A 19,424-nucleotide genomic window follows, 5' to 3' on the forward strand; every position below is an offset into this window, starting at 1 on the left:
CAACGGTAAACAACACCAACGGGACGTTTTTTTCCGGTAAAAACGATAAACTTACCACATTAAAGTTTTCCTCTCAGTTTTCCAACATTTAAAAGATGATGAAATAAGTCTGATAAAACGTTTAAAAAATACAGCCACAATGCAATCAAACAGCAAATTATACGTACATAACTGTAATAACTCGCGCCGTTCTTCGTGTGCATTTCGTGTCACAATGGGAATTGACGTTTAAGCAAATATATAAAACACCGAAAGGTACCGGAAAGCGTTAAATAAAAAGCACGAACGTGCAAAACCAAACGCACCCGGACGATAGAATTAAATTGACGAAATAAAATGCATTGCTAAAATGAAGTACCTCGAAAGCAAACTGCGCGGTAATCGTTTTTGTGGGATGGATGTAAAGGACAGGAAAAATCACGTTTAAAACAAAACTCATGATCAATTTTTTGTTACTTTTTCTACAGTTTTTAACCATCGTAAAGGGTGTATGAATAGGTAAAACCAATGTTTTGCGAAAGTGAGCAAACGAAAGAAAAAAGCTTTCCTCCTGGACGGAGCAGCTCTCACACAGCTGGGAAAAGTACCCACGAGCGCACACTCACATGCAGATTTTTTGCAGCATCAAATCATATTGAACAAGGATGTAAAAAGGGGAAACAAAACTTAAACCAGAAAATGAGAAGAATTCGCAAATTTTGCATTACAGTGGCAGTGTGTTGGCGTGTGCGAATGATAAACGGGCGATAAATGTGCTGAAATCGGGGAGCCGAACGGCGTGCGGAACATTTCAATTCTATCAACGTTTTATCCACCATCCCTGCCCCGTTTCGCCCGACCGCTCGTTTGCCCAACGTTCTCGCCCGGATCGCTCACCATAGAAAATGGAAACAAATGATCATTGATTCAGAATTTATTCGCTGTGATAGAGATTTAAATTTATGCTCTAGCGCTCGTATTTATGTTTCATTTGCAGCCGCGCGCGCTCTTTGCCGTCGTCCACATAATCTCTGACCAGCCGGAGGTCGTTGGCCTGTTGGTCGCCCGGATGTTCTGTTGCATTTTCCCTGCCCAGTAGTATCCCATATTTCTTTCCAGCACGGATCAATACCCATTCTAACAACTGCCATTCGGGTGGAGTGGGCGAGGCGCACAAGTAAGCGCAAACGATCGTTTACGCACATCCGCACATCCGATGCACACGTGCATCATCGCCGTCTTCCCCACCCCTTTGCTGAGGGGCAGATAAAGCAGCTCGTTTTGCATACGTTCTACATTTTGCCTAACTGCAGCCAACGGCTCCCGAAACCCACGATCAAAAACGTGCAATTTATGTGTGAAAACAACACGGCACACGCCTGTTTTCCCATGCTTGCAGCTTTCACTGTATATGACTCGGAAAATCATTCAAAAGTTTGTTCAATGCACAACTCTCTCGCTGTGCCGCTTAAATGATAATGCTGCCACGCGCATTTATTCCCTTTTCCAAACGCTCTTCTGCGTTTCGGAATAATGCAGCTGCTGAAATCAATAGTTTAGCTGCTCGATGCAATGCACTTCTTTCATTCGCCTCATTGCATATGTATTTGCAGTGCGGTTTGAAATGAGAATCCTGTTGTTGTTGTTGTTGTTGTTGTTGTTGTTGTTTTTTTCATTTTGTTTTACTAATCCGTCCTGATAAATGACCGTGTGGCGTGGTTCGTGGGCCGAAAGGAGCGGGAAGTTTAGTTAAATTGATATGTTTATCAATCAAGCTGCATAATCAGAACAGACCGAGTTGGGTGGGTATTGGGTAATTTTATTCACAAGCATCAGAATGACACCCATCTACTGTGGTGTATGAAAAAAGCATTTTAATTTGAAAAACAGAAGAAAAAAACAATCTATTCCAACAGATAAAGCAAACAATTTATCATCTTTATGAGTTATTTTTATTGATTGATCAAAGAACCGAAGTTAAACACGTTAAAATCAAATCTAGGTATTAGATATTACACACCAACCAGGAGACTATCAATCCCCTTTACTAAATCATATTTACTAACCGATATGTTTAGTAAATTTGCTCCCACCACAGTACATGATTAAACTAGGAGTTAGTTTCTTAACCGATAGCATCCGATAATGGGGCGCGAATCAGTCCTCTTGGCCGATTTCTTATCCCATTTTGTCACCTGTAAGTATCTTAAAACGATAAAAAAATCTTCTCATATCACAGTTGCAGACAAATTGTGTTAACCAATAAAATTTAACTATTTTAACTGATCCATCGAATACCTTAACATTGATAGTTTTCCATCCGTTTATTTTTTTATTAAGAACGAATTTCAAATCATTAAAAAATCCTTCAACTTCTCATCCTTTCACATTCTTATCTGTTGGATAATAACCCTTATTTGTGAACATTTGGAACAGAGTTCGAGTATCACTCGCTATAGTTTATATTACTGCCTATTAATTAGTGTTAAATTGAAGTAATTTGAATCAATTATATGTATTTTCATTCCAAGCATGTTCATTACGAATTTTAAATACATGTTTGATATGCTACGATCAAAAATTTATCAAAACTCCAACTGGTGCTATTTTTATTTCGCACCTGGTTTTAAGAATATTCCAGCATTGGGGCCCTTTCCGTTTTAAGTTCATAGGCTGCAATTTCAGCCTGTCAGCTGTATGCATTGTAAAGCAGTTTTCGAGCAGCTATCAAAGTGAATGTATTATACAGGTGCGCTTATCCCAAGGTGTTTTCATCACTTCTGTTGCTGAATCAAGATTTTAAGAGTGTTTTGTGAACTCGTCAAGCCTCCAGAAAGCTTGTTTGAACAAAAGTTTTCACCCATCCTGTCAAAAAGTGATATTCAAATTTGGTTATGAAAAAACATGCTAAGAGACCACCTGGTCTACATACACATTGATTCTAGATTCCATCACCATCACACCTTGGGATAAATGTAAACAACACCTTGTTTAGACATTTTTTCGAGCAGGCACTCGAATCTAATTCTAGCTTTGAGGCTGAAATAATCTAGGCTGAAAATCGCAGGCTAGTTTTGTGTGTGGTTTTATATGGAGTGTTTACATGATTTCAGCCTCCAACTGTCAAACTCCATACAAAAAGCTGGCTAGAATCGTGGAGCGCCCCATCATTGTAAAATGTACCATGAATTAAAGCAATGTGCTAAAAAGGAGTAAAACAGCTTATAGGGTTTCCTACGATTTATTGATCAGTTCCCATGATTTTTTGGTGCGTTCTCACGATTTTTTGACGATTTATCCCATAGATTTTTGGTTCGTTCCCATAATTTATTGGTATTTTCCGATTGGAAATCAATACAATTGGACCAAAAAATTCTGGAAAACGTCCAAAAAATCATGGGAACACACCAAAAAAATTTGGGAACCCACCAAATATTTATGGGAACCAACCAATAAATCGTGGGAAACCCTGTATTTAGCATTATGTACTGAAAAATATCGCCTTCGGTATGGTAATTCCACAAATATTCCAAAAATCATGTTGGTGCTATTATGATTTCACGTAGTGTACTAAGCTCCAAAAGATACATGTGAGAAATGCGTATCCGGTCACATGATACCTGTAAAGTCTTGTAAATTCATTTGCATTTTGAAAGCATCAAAGACCCATATAACTGTATTGACTACATCTGAAACATGCCCACTATTTGTAACAAGCCATTACTTAGCCATTATTTATTACACACTCTCATTAATAAGACATAGCATGTTTTTAACGCATGAATCACGTGACTTTGAAATTTGTTTTACGCTACATCTAGAAAGCATACTATTAAAAATCTGCTCATACACCTATCGATTCCCAATTTTATGAGCAATCAATTTTTTTGTACGAAAAAAAGGAACCATCGCTCCAAATGAGAAAAAAAACAGTCGCACGCTATGAATGGATTGTAAATAATTAAAAACCAATTCAGCTTTATTTGACTTCTATGGATTTCGATTCAATCTATACAAACTGTTCAATGGAAAGCAGGTTTTGGGTGAAAGCTTTACTTACACCAGACATAACTTTATCAATTCAACGTAGAGATCACAATAGAGGAGAAACAATATTAAACTGTAAGTAAAACATGTAAGGCCATTAAACTTACAATGATAATGCACTCACACCCCATCGATGGTAATCGCTTACGTTTGAATACAACTCAACAGCCAATCAAAAGGTGCAGAATATTGCGCAGTATGCACACACACTGCCCATTGTGCATTCTTTACGCGTATAGAACCAATCAACCGTTGCCAAGGTGACAAATATATGCTGACCGCACTAACTTACGCACGAACTGCATGCTGCATGTGCAAGATAAGCAATTGGGGAGCAAGATAAAAAAGAGCTAAATAGGAAGCAGTCTGTCTGTAAGCACAGTGCATAGTTTGCGGTTGGTTTGATTTTATGTATGCGAGTTAATAAAAAAATAAACAATACCAATTGGATGTTGCACTGCATTTATGAAATGGAGCAATCAACCAATCGAATTATGTGCCGATTACCATTCTATGCATGTGCTTGGAGTTGAAACAAAAAAGATTCATTCCACCCCCGACACATTAATTCAAAAAGAACATGTTCATTCGGACGGTACTTTGATTTAATTAACAAAGCTCAAACAATACGCTCATAACGATCGTAAGGAGAGGGGGGAGGGCGAGAATGTGTAGCAAAGCCAATAAAATAAATAAAATGTTACAACGGAAAATGAGCTTATAATTAACGCCTGATTTTGCTCGCTGCACCGTTAATCATGCAATTCTTTTCGCAAATCCAAATCCCTCCCCCCCTTACACTGCAAACTCTGATCCTCTACTGCCTGCTCGCCAAACAAGCTCAACATCATTTACGATAAGGGCAATCCACCGACAAACAGACAGCCTTTGGCCGGCCTTGATTGAGATGAAATTATGAATCTCTCACACTCCCCGAAAGGGAGTTTTTGTTTGTAGTATTTAGCGCAAAACGATACGCGTGAATAATTTGCACAAATCAGCATTTTTAACCATCACCACGAGACCCCCCCCTCCCCCCTGCCCCGATTGATATGGCGGCCGTGTACGCGAAGGGTGTCAAATTAATTTTACACCACCATAAGTCATGATCATCCGCCCAGCCCCACAAACATCGTCCAGCGCGGTTGGTTGGTGGCGGTGTTGCATCGACGGGGAAGCAATTTAACGGTTGGATGCATTTGAATCGATGTGGTGCTGGCTTTTCCCACACCCCTCTCACAGCAAAGTATCATCGGGGTGTTGTTTTTTCCAGCATCTCGTCGAAAAACAAGTGTAGAGCTTTGTGGATTTATAACGTGTTTTAATAGCAAATAAATTAAACGAAAGGGGATTTAAATGGTTTTTTAAACAATAACTATACGTAGCAAACAAACCGAAGGCATTAAATGACCTAGAAGGTCATACCGTTTAGTAGTGACATTCAATTTACCTTCACATAGTACAATCTTACACCACTGTGTTTGTGGTATGTGTTTCAATTCAAAAATCCCATTCCATACACAACATACTGCAAGCAATAGACGCAACATAAAAAAACAATCACCGTACACGCTCTTTAGGTACACGTCAACTACCCGTCAGGGCCATTGTTTCATAAATTAGACAACCGTGTTGCTCTCCAGCGCTCCATCCCATCCCATCTCGCTTTCCCCTTGCTCACATCTCGTGTGATGATTTAAAGCGATTGATTAATTTCTCCATCCCCCGGGGGGCGGAGAGACACCGTCGAGGAAACAACCAAGCCCCCTCCCCCGTTTAGTGTTCAACCATTCGTGACGATCATGGTCAGGGTGGTGACCGGCGTCACATGGTGGAAAAAGGGTAACAACAAGACACTCACAAACACAAACAGCATTGCGATCAAGACGTTGGAGCAGACAGACGGCATCGGAACGGACTTGTTTTTCTCGCGAGGAGTAGAGGTTGCAATGTGCTAATTGCTTGATGTCGCACTGCGAATGGGCTTCCAACGGCGACGACAGCATCCAAGCCGGTGCTTCAAAGTGACGTCCAAGGATGACAGTAATGTTTTGAATGTACAACAACCAATGAATTCTAAATTAAATTATATATTGTAAACGTTGTACAAACAAGCAAACGGTTACAAGATGTAGTATATGCACTTACATTTTCACTTTCCAGATAGTGAAGTCTATGTCTTTGCAGTGTCTATATCATAGTTTTTGTTGCAATATCTATGAAAATACTTTTCAAATTTCAACATTTAATAGACTCATCTGTTGCATCTCAACTTCCAACAGCATTAAAACATCAATCAGAGAGCTAGCTTTTTCAACACGTTACACTTTATTGACATTAGAAATGTTTGTATTGTTTATGATGTTCTTTGTTCTACATATATTTACCAGTTTTTCATCCTTCTTCTATTTGGCGTAAACGTCCTACGCGGACATGCCGGCCTATACAAGGCTTTCAAGACTTACAGTACCACACAGCCAAATAGCCAATCCTAGATACGGGGGGAACAATCCATTCTGGGCTTGAACCCATGATGGGCATGCTATTGAGTCGTTGGAGTTGACAACTGTACTACGGGACCGCCCCAGATTTACATCCTAAATATTTTAATAGATGATTCTAATTTCCTATTTATTCTGAACCATATCCATCGGATCTAAACCGTCAAAACTCATGATCAAGGCGTCAGAGCAGACCTCATGTAGTGTATTCAGGATAATGAGATACTAAAATATCAGAAAAAATATCCCAACACGATTTGCTTCATTACAATTCTTATTGAAATTTCACTATTTCCTATAGAATTTGTCTTGCAATTCTTATAAAAAATAGTATTTTACACTAGATCATACATTACACTTCATTTATACGTTTTCAATTATACACGTTATGGTTTTAAATCTTGTGCCAAGTGTTTTTGAAAATAAAATGGTTCCATTCATAGGTGTCAGACATATCCACCTTTTTGGTTAAATATGGGATCATTGCTTCAAGTTGTTCAGGATTTCTTATGACTGATCATGAGACAATTACTGGAAAATTCAGCTATTTTTCGTGTGTTTTATCACAATGGTAATTTTAAACGTATAATATAGAAAAAATCCATAAACCCAGAAACTCAAATACTAAAACAGTTAAGCTTTTAAATAGCTAAAACATCTTTCCACCAATCATTGTGCCAACGATCAGCAAATTACAACAAGTAGCGTTTTGAAGACTATGGTAAGGCCAATAGAGTAAGTAGGAATCAACACCCGGTTAAGTGCAATCTTATCTCCCCCGCCTAAACAAACCCCTCTTGGAGTGACCTACCTACAGTATGGCTTCCCTGTCAAGACACTTCACAGTACGGAACGCACCAAGGTCACACCTTCCTTGCGAAACGGAGCTTCCCAAAAGCGCAAAACTTAACCTCTAACGCAGATTACGTTACACACCCAAACAGTAAACCCAACCAACCAGTGTACAGCCTATGTGGTTTGAAATTTAAACCCATCCCCCATCCATGTCACCGGCACGGTTCCACTTGTGCTCTAATTGCTTCAGGCATGCAATATTGCAACTACACCATCAGATTGTTCTTCTGAACTGAACGCGAGGGGAGGGTCGAAATCCACGAAACCAAATCCACTGACACACTGAGGAGGGAAGAAGGGTGGTAATGTTTAAATTTCCTCACGCAGCAGCAGCAGCGGTAGCAAAACCGCGCACAGAAGTAACCGGGCAAACGTATGCAAATCCAATTCCGGTCAATGAATCTGGGGAGTATTTCTCAGACACTGCCAGCACGTTGCCGGACACGTTCCACGCTTGGTACCCCCGATTGATGTCAATCGGAGTTGGAAGCTTTTTTTTAATTTACCGCTAAACCGAATACTTGGAGCGTGAGTACGGTGGTGGGTGGATTTTTGCCTGTTTTGCTCCATAGCACGAAGGTTCAATTAAGATAAATTAAGATTTCTCTCAGCTGTTTTCCGATTAGAATACCGAGGCATTAGACTCTGCTGTGCGGGATGCAAAATGGTTGGAAATGGAATTGGTTATAATGAAAACCAATTACAATTCTTGTTTGTGACGTACGTACCGTTTCGGATCGGATACATTACCGTTTCTTGGACATATTCGATGCGTCATAGTGAAGGTGCAGGGTTTTCTGTGTTGTCTTGTCTTAACACTTTTCAATATAATTGTCAGCTAATTTGCAATCTGTTTCTTATGTATATTGGGGAGACACATGGATTCAAAAGAGGCGAAAGAGAACCATGAGGTTCAAAGCTTCTATAATTCTACACAACAACAACAACAACAACAACATGGATTCAAGCTTGATTTTAATAAGAAAATAAATCCTCAGAAATCTCTCCATGAGGAGTTTCACAATGAAGAAGTGTGAAAGAGGATCTAAAATATGTGTCAACAAAAAATGAACAAAAGTGTCAGTAAATCCTACAAAAAGGTGACGCTAAATGACAATGATTTTTTGTTGTTGTATTAAAACATCGTACTTTAATACAGACAATGCTTCAGCCTTGTATTTCTTGTTTTTGCATTATTTTGATATGATCTTTCCATACGTTGAGAGCAAAAAAGCTACATCATAAAAATATGGTCGCCCTTTGCTGTCACATTGAATTTTTTCCCCAGTATGACAACGGCATCGCGGACAATTTATTCTGCAAAATCCGCAACCATTTTCTATCGTTTTTTTCTTCTTCTTTCACATATAATGACCCTACCATCCTCTCTAATTTAACAGTGACACAATCGCTTGGTTGCATTTTTTTCTACCAACCTGCCCGGCAATCGCCTAAATCGAGTGTGCATTATCAAACCCATCCCCGTGTCCCTGACTGCGGCATACAGTCCCCGGCAATGCATCATTAGCTCATCATCACACCAACTGTCCCTGCGTTCGGTCCGGTTCGCCAAACACCGCTCAATCCCACCCGCTGTCTGCGCTATCCCCACCACGGCTGGAAATAATTGTGTAATTATTTATAAATTTTGTGATTTCGAACGGGTTTCTAGCGGGTGTGCGGGCGGCATTGGGTTGGATTTCACATCGCCAACCACCAACATTAACGCATCGAATTGAGCCCAAACACACACACACACACACACAAGAAGCACACACGAGCACTGGGAATTTCAGGCTAGCCTGAATCCGGTGGTTGCAGCTAAATGGGCCGAAGCATGGCTCACCCCAATGCTGGTGGTAGTGGTTACCATTGTAACGATGACGGTTGTGCGGTTACCGATGACAAGCGGCCACACGGTTGATTATGCTGGCTGTATTTAGCACTGGGTGTGTGCACCTTGGCAAAACCTCTCCCGTTTTCATCTAGCTAGAGCTTCTGAGGCCGATGGGAGGGTGGAGAAACGAAAGGCTTAGCGGTTTGCAAATAGTGGCAGAAAGGGAATTTGAGGATTAAATTCCTGTCGAGCGGGAGTTTTCAGTTTCCAACTGGATGGTAGGCTAATGATAATAACACTCTTTCTCTCTATCCTCATTATTGGAGCGGTGCTGTACTTTTGCAACCGCACACGTATCCAATGGACCAGCATGCGTTAGTGTGCAATTCGTTTTAAAATAAATCATTAACCGTGATCGTATTGTGTGAGGAATTTGTTGACACATTTGTTGTAAACTTGTAAATGTCAATTTGTGTAACTAGATTTTATTGTTTAGTTCATTTGTATTTCGTTTTAGAGTAGTAACAGTGAAAGTAAATAATAATGAACATAACCTTACATCTTTGCAGGACATTTGTTTAAAACAGTAAAAAAATTGAGGAATATTTGCGATATCGAACATCATTTCTCATATAATAACACAAGAGAATGAAGTAAAGGCTTGTGCAATGCCGTCTTGAAATGAAGTAGCAACCTCTGCAAACACATTCCAACTTAAACCCTATGATTTTGAAGTTCTATAGAATTGTGGATTTTGACCCAACATTTGTTTGTAACACATCTTCAGATAACATCAATTTGTCTAAATTTCAACATAGAGCGTAGCGCCTTTTATACAGGCTCATAATGACTTCACCTCGCCCGAATACTCAAATAATACGGATTATGGTCCCAAGTTTGTTTTTCATCATAAATTACTGACTTTTTATCATTTGAATTAAGTTTCAGTAAAACCAAGTCAGTTTTTATGAACTTCTTGTTTGTTTAATGAAAAAATTCAAACTTTGACTTGATTCTTTTTATTATAGTGATATTCTCTGATAACGGAATTCAAGTATGCACTTTGAATTGAACTGTCATTACTCAACAACACGGATATACGGACAGCCGGATAAAATGTACTCGAATAAACGGTGTCCCCCTGTAAATGTTATTAGGGGCTTCGGGCGATCCCGTGGTACAGTCGTTAACTTATCTTATCGTTGAACTATAAAAGTGTCTGTCGTGGGTTCAAGCCTAGAACGGACTGTCCCTCTTTAGCTGGGACTTACTCTCCGGCTGCGAGGTACTGAATAAGCTGCGAAAACTTGTACAGACCGACATGTCCTGTAGTGTCCGGAACCGTACGGGCACTAAAATATACTGTTGGCAGCCTAAAGACCTTTCATTTGAGGAGTCGGACGTCCAATTCGACCGGTAAACAGACGAGTAAATCATAAATCATTGGAAGTTATTAAAAATCGGTAAGCTTTCAACATTGTTATCAACCTATACAGTTGCATTATCTTGAGAACGGATGATCTCATCAGGGTGAAATTTTATAAATGAGACGAAACCAACGAATACTACACAACGTCATGCACGTCAATACTGCAATCACATCGGGTGTTAGCTTCTACACTTGCGAGAAGATAGATTCCTTTTTAATTACGCTATCATGCGGTCTCTATTGAGCCATTAGTCCAGAGCACCTGTGCCTGCTCTGAAATCTGGAGTCTGGAGCCGGTCGGAGCTGTTTTGCCTTTCACTAGTAGGGACGTTACACCAAATAGAAGTAGACAAGTTTTTGACTTTTCAGTTCTAAACGTCTCTCAGTATTTACAGGACCTCTATTGGCAAAAGGTTGTTGGCAAAAGGGATAGAAATAACATAAATGTAAATCCAATGCGAAATTATAGTCTACACCTTAAGTCTTACAACTCCCTTTTTATGTGTCCTGGGCCACCTTAACATAAATATTTGTAAACTTGCTATCAGTTTCAGTGTTCAGCAACAAAATAAACAAAATACCTTATATATTAGCTTATACCCCAAAATAGGGAATTTCTAGTCAACTCAATACCTTAAGTAAGTATTAAAAATCCTTTGAATAAATGTCAATGATTGTTTGGACTACATCCGACACATAATTACAACGGGCAATCGGAATTCCTAATTTAAAAAAACACAACAATTTCAAGCTACAAATCAAACACACATCTTCTAAGCAGTGGCAGTGATGCCCTGCATACAGCGAGAATTGATCGTGGTGACTAATCTTATACCATTACGGATGAATGAACAGACCACATGACTCAGCCAGTCAAGTCGGCTAGCTTTGGCACGATCTAGTGCCTTCTGTTGTTGTGTTTTGTTCTTTGCTCCTCTTCAACACTATTGTTACACAGCAGCACAACCCATCGCTGCACCCGTTGTGACGATACATTTCGTCACATTCTAGACACTAAAAATAATTTGCTCTCACTATCACCATTCAGCTGTGCGCTGCCACAGGAAGGCATTGTTCTTTGTCATTCTTTACATTAATTGCACGCTCTACGGCACTCTTGCTCGACCATCCACACACAGGTTGCAATGCAGGTAATGCACCTTTTACGTTGCATCATTGCGTTACATTGCGAGCGTACGGAAAAACATGTTGTGAATCTTCAACCGATTAAATACGCAACCGTACTGCCCCCCACGCCGAACGATAGACGCATTACCAGCAAGAGGGAGTGAAAAAAACGAAGAAACGAGAGCAACAACGAAACGAGTTGCGCCTCGCAAAAAAAAACAAGGTAAGTGAGCAGTTATTCTTCCAACTACAAGCGATGTTTTTTTTTTTTTCTAAACATCTTGTAATTTCCCTTTTTTCCATCGATTGCCCTCGAATCGTAATCACACTTATGCGGGCAACCTCCATTACGGCAACAGCAAATGCATCCAAAACGGGGGAATAAATGCCAAACCAACCAAACCACACGGCAAAGTGCGCCTCTTCTGCCCGTCTTTATCAATCACGTGGTGTTTGACGCGACTCATCGCAACTCATCGTGGTGTTAGTGGTGGAGGTGGTGTGAGCTTTTTCGATTGACCTACCGATGGTGTTGATGGGTTATGTTTGCCGCCTTCGCTTCGCTTTGCACGATGCCGTTTTTTTATTGCTGCCGAACGCTGACGCAATCGATCAGCTGTGAGGATCGATCGCCTTCGAGCATAAATTGCACACACGCAATCCCTTTAATTCGCTCGTGCGGCTTATCTGCTGGTTTATTTTAGTCTCTCCTTCTTCCTGGAGATGATCTCTACCAGCAGATCAAACTACACGATCGTAGATGGCAGAGTAAAGGTTTTACGACCTAAGCCTATCCATTGTTTTGCGTCTAATTCCTGAACATTATTAAAACGCTGTTAACAAGATACACGACACAAAGCGTACTCGCTTCGTTTGTTGACAGTCCTCGTATAGCGTCCTACAATCTGGCAAGTGGTCGACCTAATACAAGGACCGGTTTAAAGCACACACACACACACACACACACACACACACACACACACACACACAGAAAACAACTATCTGACAGCGAGATAAACATAATCATGCTCGAATGTGTGGCAGACTTATTACCACGGACGGTCGTTGACTTAGGCGTGAGATAGCATTGCAAGGTGTCTTAGAATATGAGAATAACACTTTCACACAAATATACACTTTCTTGTTGCTTTGTAAAGAAGCTGATACGTCATTATGAAAAACTTAGTTCGTTTCCTTTCCTTAACAAAATCAGTGATTTTACTGATGCGGAACCAGATACCCGGGACTATCCATAAATTACGCTACAACAACACCGCAGACATATTTTTGTGCTTATTTTTATTAAATTACCTTCTTTTTGTTTTTTTACAGAAAACAACTCAAATCTATGATTCTACTTAAGTTAGTCAACTAACTTTCTGCGACCACTTCTGCTTCTGCCTCAGATACGTACAAATTGATTATTGATAACTATTTCGCGATAATAGTTCAACTGGTAGAAATATGTACGTCTGTTACAGGGGTTTCCAGGAGTTCTCATAATTGTGAGACACTTTATTGATTATTTCTTGCGTGAAATGAACTTAATGTAATGATAATTGGACTCCATAGCACCCTTGTTGGATATTTCCAAGGAGCTTGTCCAAAAAGGGATGCCATATAGTCCAATTAGAATAGCCATAGAAGCTTACTTCCTATAAGAAAAAGTCAAGGAAGTGTCCCACAACTATGAGAGAACCCCTGGAAAACCCTGGCAAATTGGTGTATAGGCTAATAGGCTTAAATTACATCATTACAGGCTCATAACGATTTTTACTGACAATCAAATTTGAAGACGAAAAGTATTTTCTTATACAAGATGCACTACATTTTTATCCATTTCCAATACTGGCAAATTTCTAAATGACCATTTCCTTCTTTAGAGCATATATGTTCAGCACAATCTTTATAAATCGCCTCATATGACAGCCCAAATATTTAGAATGCTATAAACGGGTTGTATGATACACGCATGTGTAAGGCAATTTCTCGTTGCACGTTGCACTCGTTTCACCATACAGGGAGAAAATGCTGCACATTTTTCTTACCTTATTCCGCTGTTAGATGTCCTCCTTGGAATAACTGCGCGTAGTATCGGAACAGGTGCGTCGCTGACACGAAGGCAAACACCCCGTGTACACAGATGCGTAAGGGTCAGTGTCAGGTGGACGATCTTGGTCAAACTGCTCGCTCGATCACTCTAGCCGTTGGTGTTTACGATAGAAGAAAAAAAAAACACACACACACATCACTGTTCGGGGCTATATGTTCACCAAACCAAAACGAACGAATGAACAATTAGATCCTATTTTCGTCAGCACAACACATTACGATATCAATATCAAACAACGATCAATTGATCACGCACGATCGGGGGAAAAAAACAAACTCCAGACAATTTACACACGTTTTCATTTGCGTTCGGCCATCGTTGTCGCCTCAGTTTGGGGCAGAAACTCGTTTTACGCATCACCATTCCGAACACGCTCGGCAAACTCACTTCCGAAAGACATTCTCAACAGTTCCGCGTTTTGCGGTTGGTAAATCCACCCCAATACGATCGGTGTTTGTGTTGTTTTCTTCCCTTCATCACAGCATTCCACCTCTATTCAACACTCGCACTTTTGGCGGCGTACCACCACCACGTCACCTTGTCGCGCTTTAGTGCCGCGAGCAACCGATGGCCACAAACATTTTTGGTGGAGGCTGTATTTTATGCCTCGTCGTCTCGGAACCCGATCGGTTCCAGCCAAACAAAAACAACACCCAAAAACAAAACGCACACAGCCACGCACAAGACGTTGCCTTTTTAAAGAAACACACTCGATCGTCGAAGACACTCGTGGGCTCCTCCTCGTTTGCAATGGTATCCGAACAGGAGTATTGAGGTGGGAAGAATGAAGGGTGGAAAAGAGGTTTGAAAAGGTTGGAAAAGGGGGAATGGGGGGGGGGGAGTGTCGTTTATCAAAGCAACGCATACACACACGTGAGCGCGAGCGCGTCACCACGCGCAAAGCGATGCGCGAAGAGAGAGAGAGAGAGGAATAGACCGAAACACCACGGCAAACCAGCACAGGACACGGAACACGACACACGAATGACAACACGGCGAGAAAGTGCGATAGAAAGGAAAGGGGGATGAAACAATAACATAATGGAGCCAGCAACGGGAAAGAATGAGAAGATGCGAGGAAAAGGTATCAACGCCACCTTGGATCGTATTCTTCATTCGCGCGCGCACGCAACGCTTGAACACCAACCCCGAAATCAAGCAGGTGTAGAGGAGCGGCAATAGATCGATCACGTAGGCACCAGTACCCACACATTTGCTCACACGTACACACGTCGCTGTGGTTATCTAGGGCCTAATTTATCTACGAGCTTTGATAACTGATAACTCAACCTGTTACGAGTCGAACGGGGCACATTGTACACCGCGCATCACACGCATACACACTCAATCGAATAAAAGATGAAAAACTAACACTTGTGTGTGTGCGTGTGTTTGCTTCCTCAACTTTATCAATCCGTATCGATGCCCACTTATCAAACGTTGTTGTTTTTCTCATCGTGACGCGTCACATCATCACCGCACGGGGAGGGAGGGTGGTCGGTCACGCGGTGTATTTTGCGTTAGTGCAAAAACAAAATCACGCTCGTTCTGTTGTGGTATTACGAAAAAAAAAAAACAAAACACACAAACTTACAACAAATTTGGCCCTCCGACTCGGCGCCGGAAGCACCGTGAGCTGTACGTGGTAAGGTGCACCGGATGGAGGGGGGCGGGTGTGGGGCAGAAAAAAGGGCGTTAGGCAGTCCGCACCAAACCTGCGAACCTTGCGAGCACCGCAACAATACTGAGAAAGTGGTGAGCGTGTGAGCGAAGTGTGCGCGCGTCGCCGTACCGGGCGAGAAGATACGTGCGCGAGTCAGCCCCCCCCCCTCCCCCCTGCAGAGCGAGGCTTCTCCCGCGTGATCACAGCCTGCTAGAGTGCGTAGAGTTGGCCGTATCCGTGGAGCGAGCGAGGCGCCAAACGCTCACAGCAAGCGTGGTTTGTCGTGGTTTGCAGGGTTCGTCGACAGGGTTTGTTGCCATTGTAAAATGTTGACCAATTTATAGTTTGGTACGCATTGGGGTGTAAAGGCCGGGCTACATTGATCGTACTCCGTAGAGTAGTTTTGATTTTCACTAGCGCATCTGGCGGCGGCTGGTGGAAGCTTTTTTGGTCATCGAGGGAATGGTCGTGCCGGATCTCAAAATTAAGTAGTTTTTTCATCGTTTTTTGATGCGAAAATGGCTGAAATACTTGCACAATATGTTTATCTATCAATTACAAAGCTTTTTCAGTCCAGTTAAAGTAAAAAACATGGAAAAATAACATATTTTCTGGAGCGGCTCCAAATTGTTTAGCAAAATGCTTCGGTCGCCGCCGTCAGATGCGCTAGTGAAAATTGAAATTACACTACGAAGTACGATCAATGTAGCCCGGCCTTAAGGAATTACTAAATTCATGCTATTTTTTTTTCAACAGCATTTTTTTTTTCGTTGAAACATAGAGTTTAAAAATTAAGCGTTAATTTTTCAAGCACACTAGGTATTAGGACGAACTTGTTAACGTTTCCAGTACGTGCATATTGTCCCGCAAAGACCTGCATAAGTGAGCCGGAGACGTGTCTTGTGACCCGAACTCTATGCACCCACGGGTCGAGCATGATTCAATCACCGACAAACCGACGAGAAACTGGCGTTACAAAAGTGTCCCACACCAAGGTGTGTTTATTAAGGAGGTGAATTGTTAGCGCGTTTTCCGGGCGCCATCATTGAGTATTGTTATGTCAAATCGCATACAATTTTCTATACCCCCCTCCAGCCCTCCCCGATTTTCATATCGGAGCCCCCAGTATTGTTATGTCAAGTCGTGAAATGTCAATTTGCTCTGAAACACTTCACCTCCTAATATCCATACACCTTGTCCCACACGAAAGTACTGTCATTTACCAGTGGGGCGATCACTTCTGTCAAAGTAAGCTCTGTTCACTGCTGCTTCGATGTAAACAACTTTTCTAAATACAAATTGCGAAGGAAGTGTGAGGCAAGATTTTGTGAGAATTTTTGGACAAAACACCCAGGAAAATCATTTTATAAGTTTCCAAATCAATGCAAAAGATGTGAGAAGTAAATAAAACAATACGCATTGGAATTTGCGAAGAAAAACAAAAAGGGGATTTAGCAGTTTCTTCTCTGTGTCAGTGTAGTAAGCGAATCATTATAGAGATGGCGCTAGTGTTTAACGTATTTTCATTTGAAATCAGGAGACAACTTTTGAAGCTCATTTTGTTCGAAGTGTCACGTCGGTTTGTCGGTGATTCAATCTCCGACCTAGCGCACGCGCCCACGAGTCGGAATCGATTCCGATAGGCACTTCCCCCTTTCGAGAATAACTCTTGATCGGGGCATGTCATTTCAACTTGTTCTTTCGTGAGCAGTTCAAGAATAGAAGAATATTTTAACGATACATTGTATTTCAATATTAAATTATGTCTTGAAACTCTCGAGTAAATAAGCTCCCTTTTCGGATCACTTAAAGCAGCCACCAGTGTATAAATGTATACGGCATACTATAGAATTGCGATCTACGGGGCCCCTAACTCGGCGGGGCCCCAGGCGACTGCCTAGTCCGCCTATCGTTAGATCCGCCACTGGCAGCCACACACTCGCATCATGTGCGTTTCGAATAAAAGTTCTATCTCAATAGGTACGTTCTCACAAGCCATAGCTTTCTTCGCGAATCTTTCTCTTTCCACTAGAAACAAGTGTCAAAAAAAGATTTGCCAATATTTTTGCGTTCACACACCACGGATCTTCGCTGGATACAATTACAGTGAAATCTCTCTAAGATGCAGTCTCTTCAAGATGAATTGTTTCTTTAAGATGACATTTTTGTCTCTTCAAGATGAATGTCTTCCTAAAGCAAATGTTCTTCAAGCTGCATATGCGATTTGGTAGTCGAAATTCTCTAAAATGAATGTTTGGATGACAGTTCACAAAAATATTGGTAAATAAGGATGCCATGTTTTTCCCGTGGTATCTGGGATACTTCATAGCAACATCTTAATTAGTTTTCCTCAACATGAATATCTCTCTAATCTGACGGTCCCTTGAAGATTTACCTCAGAGAGATTTCATTGTAACGCAGTTTATAAAAATAATTCATAAAACACGTAATCGTGGCTTGGGAGCAATCGAAAAAATATGTTTGAACACGAAAAAAATACGGTATTCCTCTCGGCCTGTCAAAAGATTGCACGCAAATATCGTTGTCCATCCAAAAAATAGTGAAACTGAAATATGCGTTTGGCACGGTCTGTTGTATGATCGGATGCAACTTTTTTCTCTTGGTATACCTTTAATATCTTCAAACTGACACGTTGTCCTTCTTATTTCGTAAAAATAGTATTATGGAAATTAGCTGAGAGTTTCCATGCCAACTTGAACACTCGTAGACTCGATCCAAATCCAGCTTATGTATATACTGACATAATGACTGTACAAGGAATGGGAAAAGGGACGAAAAGATTAAATTAAAATTAAAAAAATCATCTTACTTAGCTCATTTATCGATCGTTTCTCCAAAGAAAATAACTCTTCAAACCGTTAGCTTTATAAACAGATTTTTTTTCAACTGAAATATACAAATATGCAATTATTGCAGAAAAATGCAACTTTATGCAAATATATTTCTTCCAGCTGTGTTATCAAATTACTACGCAACAGTGCAATATTAAGGCCGGGCTACATTGATCGTACTCTCTGGTGTAATTTTAATTTTCACTAGCGCATCTGGCGGCGGCTGGAGGAAGCTTTTTTTGGTCGTCGGGGGAATGGTCGTGCCGGATCTCAAATTTAAGTTGTTTTTTCATCGTTTTTTGAAGCGAAAATGGCTGAAATACTTGCACAACATATTAATCTATCAATTACAAAGCTTTTCCAGTCCAGTTGAGGTAAAAAACATGGAAAAATAACGTATTTTCTGGAGCGGCTCCAAATTGTTTAGCAAAATGCTTCGGTCAGCCGCCGCCAGATGCGCTAGTGAAAATCAAAATTACGCGTGCGAGTACGATCAATGTAGCCCGGCCTTTATGCAATTTAAATTGTACAGCCAACCCTGCCCCGAAGCATGCTTCGCTCGATCTCTCGATATTCAAGTTAGATTTATCTCTCTGGCATTTTCTCTCTTTCTCTCGTTTTCTCTCACTAGCTCTCGCATTTTCTCTTAGGTCTCCCATAGCACCATCACTTACAGCATCATACATGATCGCTCGTGATCGTGATCTTCCCGCGAAACACATTGAAACGGTGGATTTTCCCGCGAAATCGTTTACCTTGCTACAATAAGGAATGGTGATTGATTTATGACTAATGATTATTGAGATGATTTACAAGCTCTTTACCAACCGATTCACAATTTATGGTTATGTTCTCGCATCACGTGAGCGGTGATTGCGATCACATTCGAATGAAAATTGTTTACTTTTTTTTAGATATTATTATATGAAAACTGTCTCAAATATTTCTAAAACGCTTCTAAAAAAACCCTTATCGGACACATCCAAACGTTCCCAATCGGTCAGACGACACTTGAGCAAC

General features: G+C 40.9%; 1 protein-coding gene across 3 annotated transcripts in view; it reads right to left on the reverse strand.

Annotated features, from left to right (window-relative positions):
• LOC120902882 overlaps window positions 1-15,641 on the reverse strand; it is a 46,755-nt gene extending 31,114 nt beyond the window's left edge. The window contains exons 1-2 of one of the 3 annotated variants that reach the window (XM_040311959.1): window positions 15,484-15,641; window positions 13,825-14,037 (exon numbers count right to left, since the gene is read on the reverse strand). The gene's annotated coding sequence lies outside the window, so the exon portion shown is untranslated. Of the gene's footprint in view, window positions 1-13,824; window positions 14,082-15,483 lie in introns of all 3 variants that reach the window. The other 2 variants (XM_040311960.1, XM_040311961.1) reach the window with 2 other exon arrangements.
• Between the last annotated feature and the right edge of the window lie 3,783 nt (window positions 15,642-19,424).

Source organism: Anopheles arabiensis, chromosome 3 (genome assembly GCF_016920715.1).
Source record: "Anopheles arabiensis isolate DONGOLA chromosome 3, AaraD3, whole genome shotgun sequence".
Classification (NCBI taxonomy): domain Eukaryota; kingdom Metazoa; phylum Arthropoda; class Insecta; order Diptera; family Culicidae; genus Anopheles; species Anopheles arabiensis.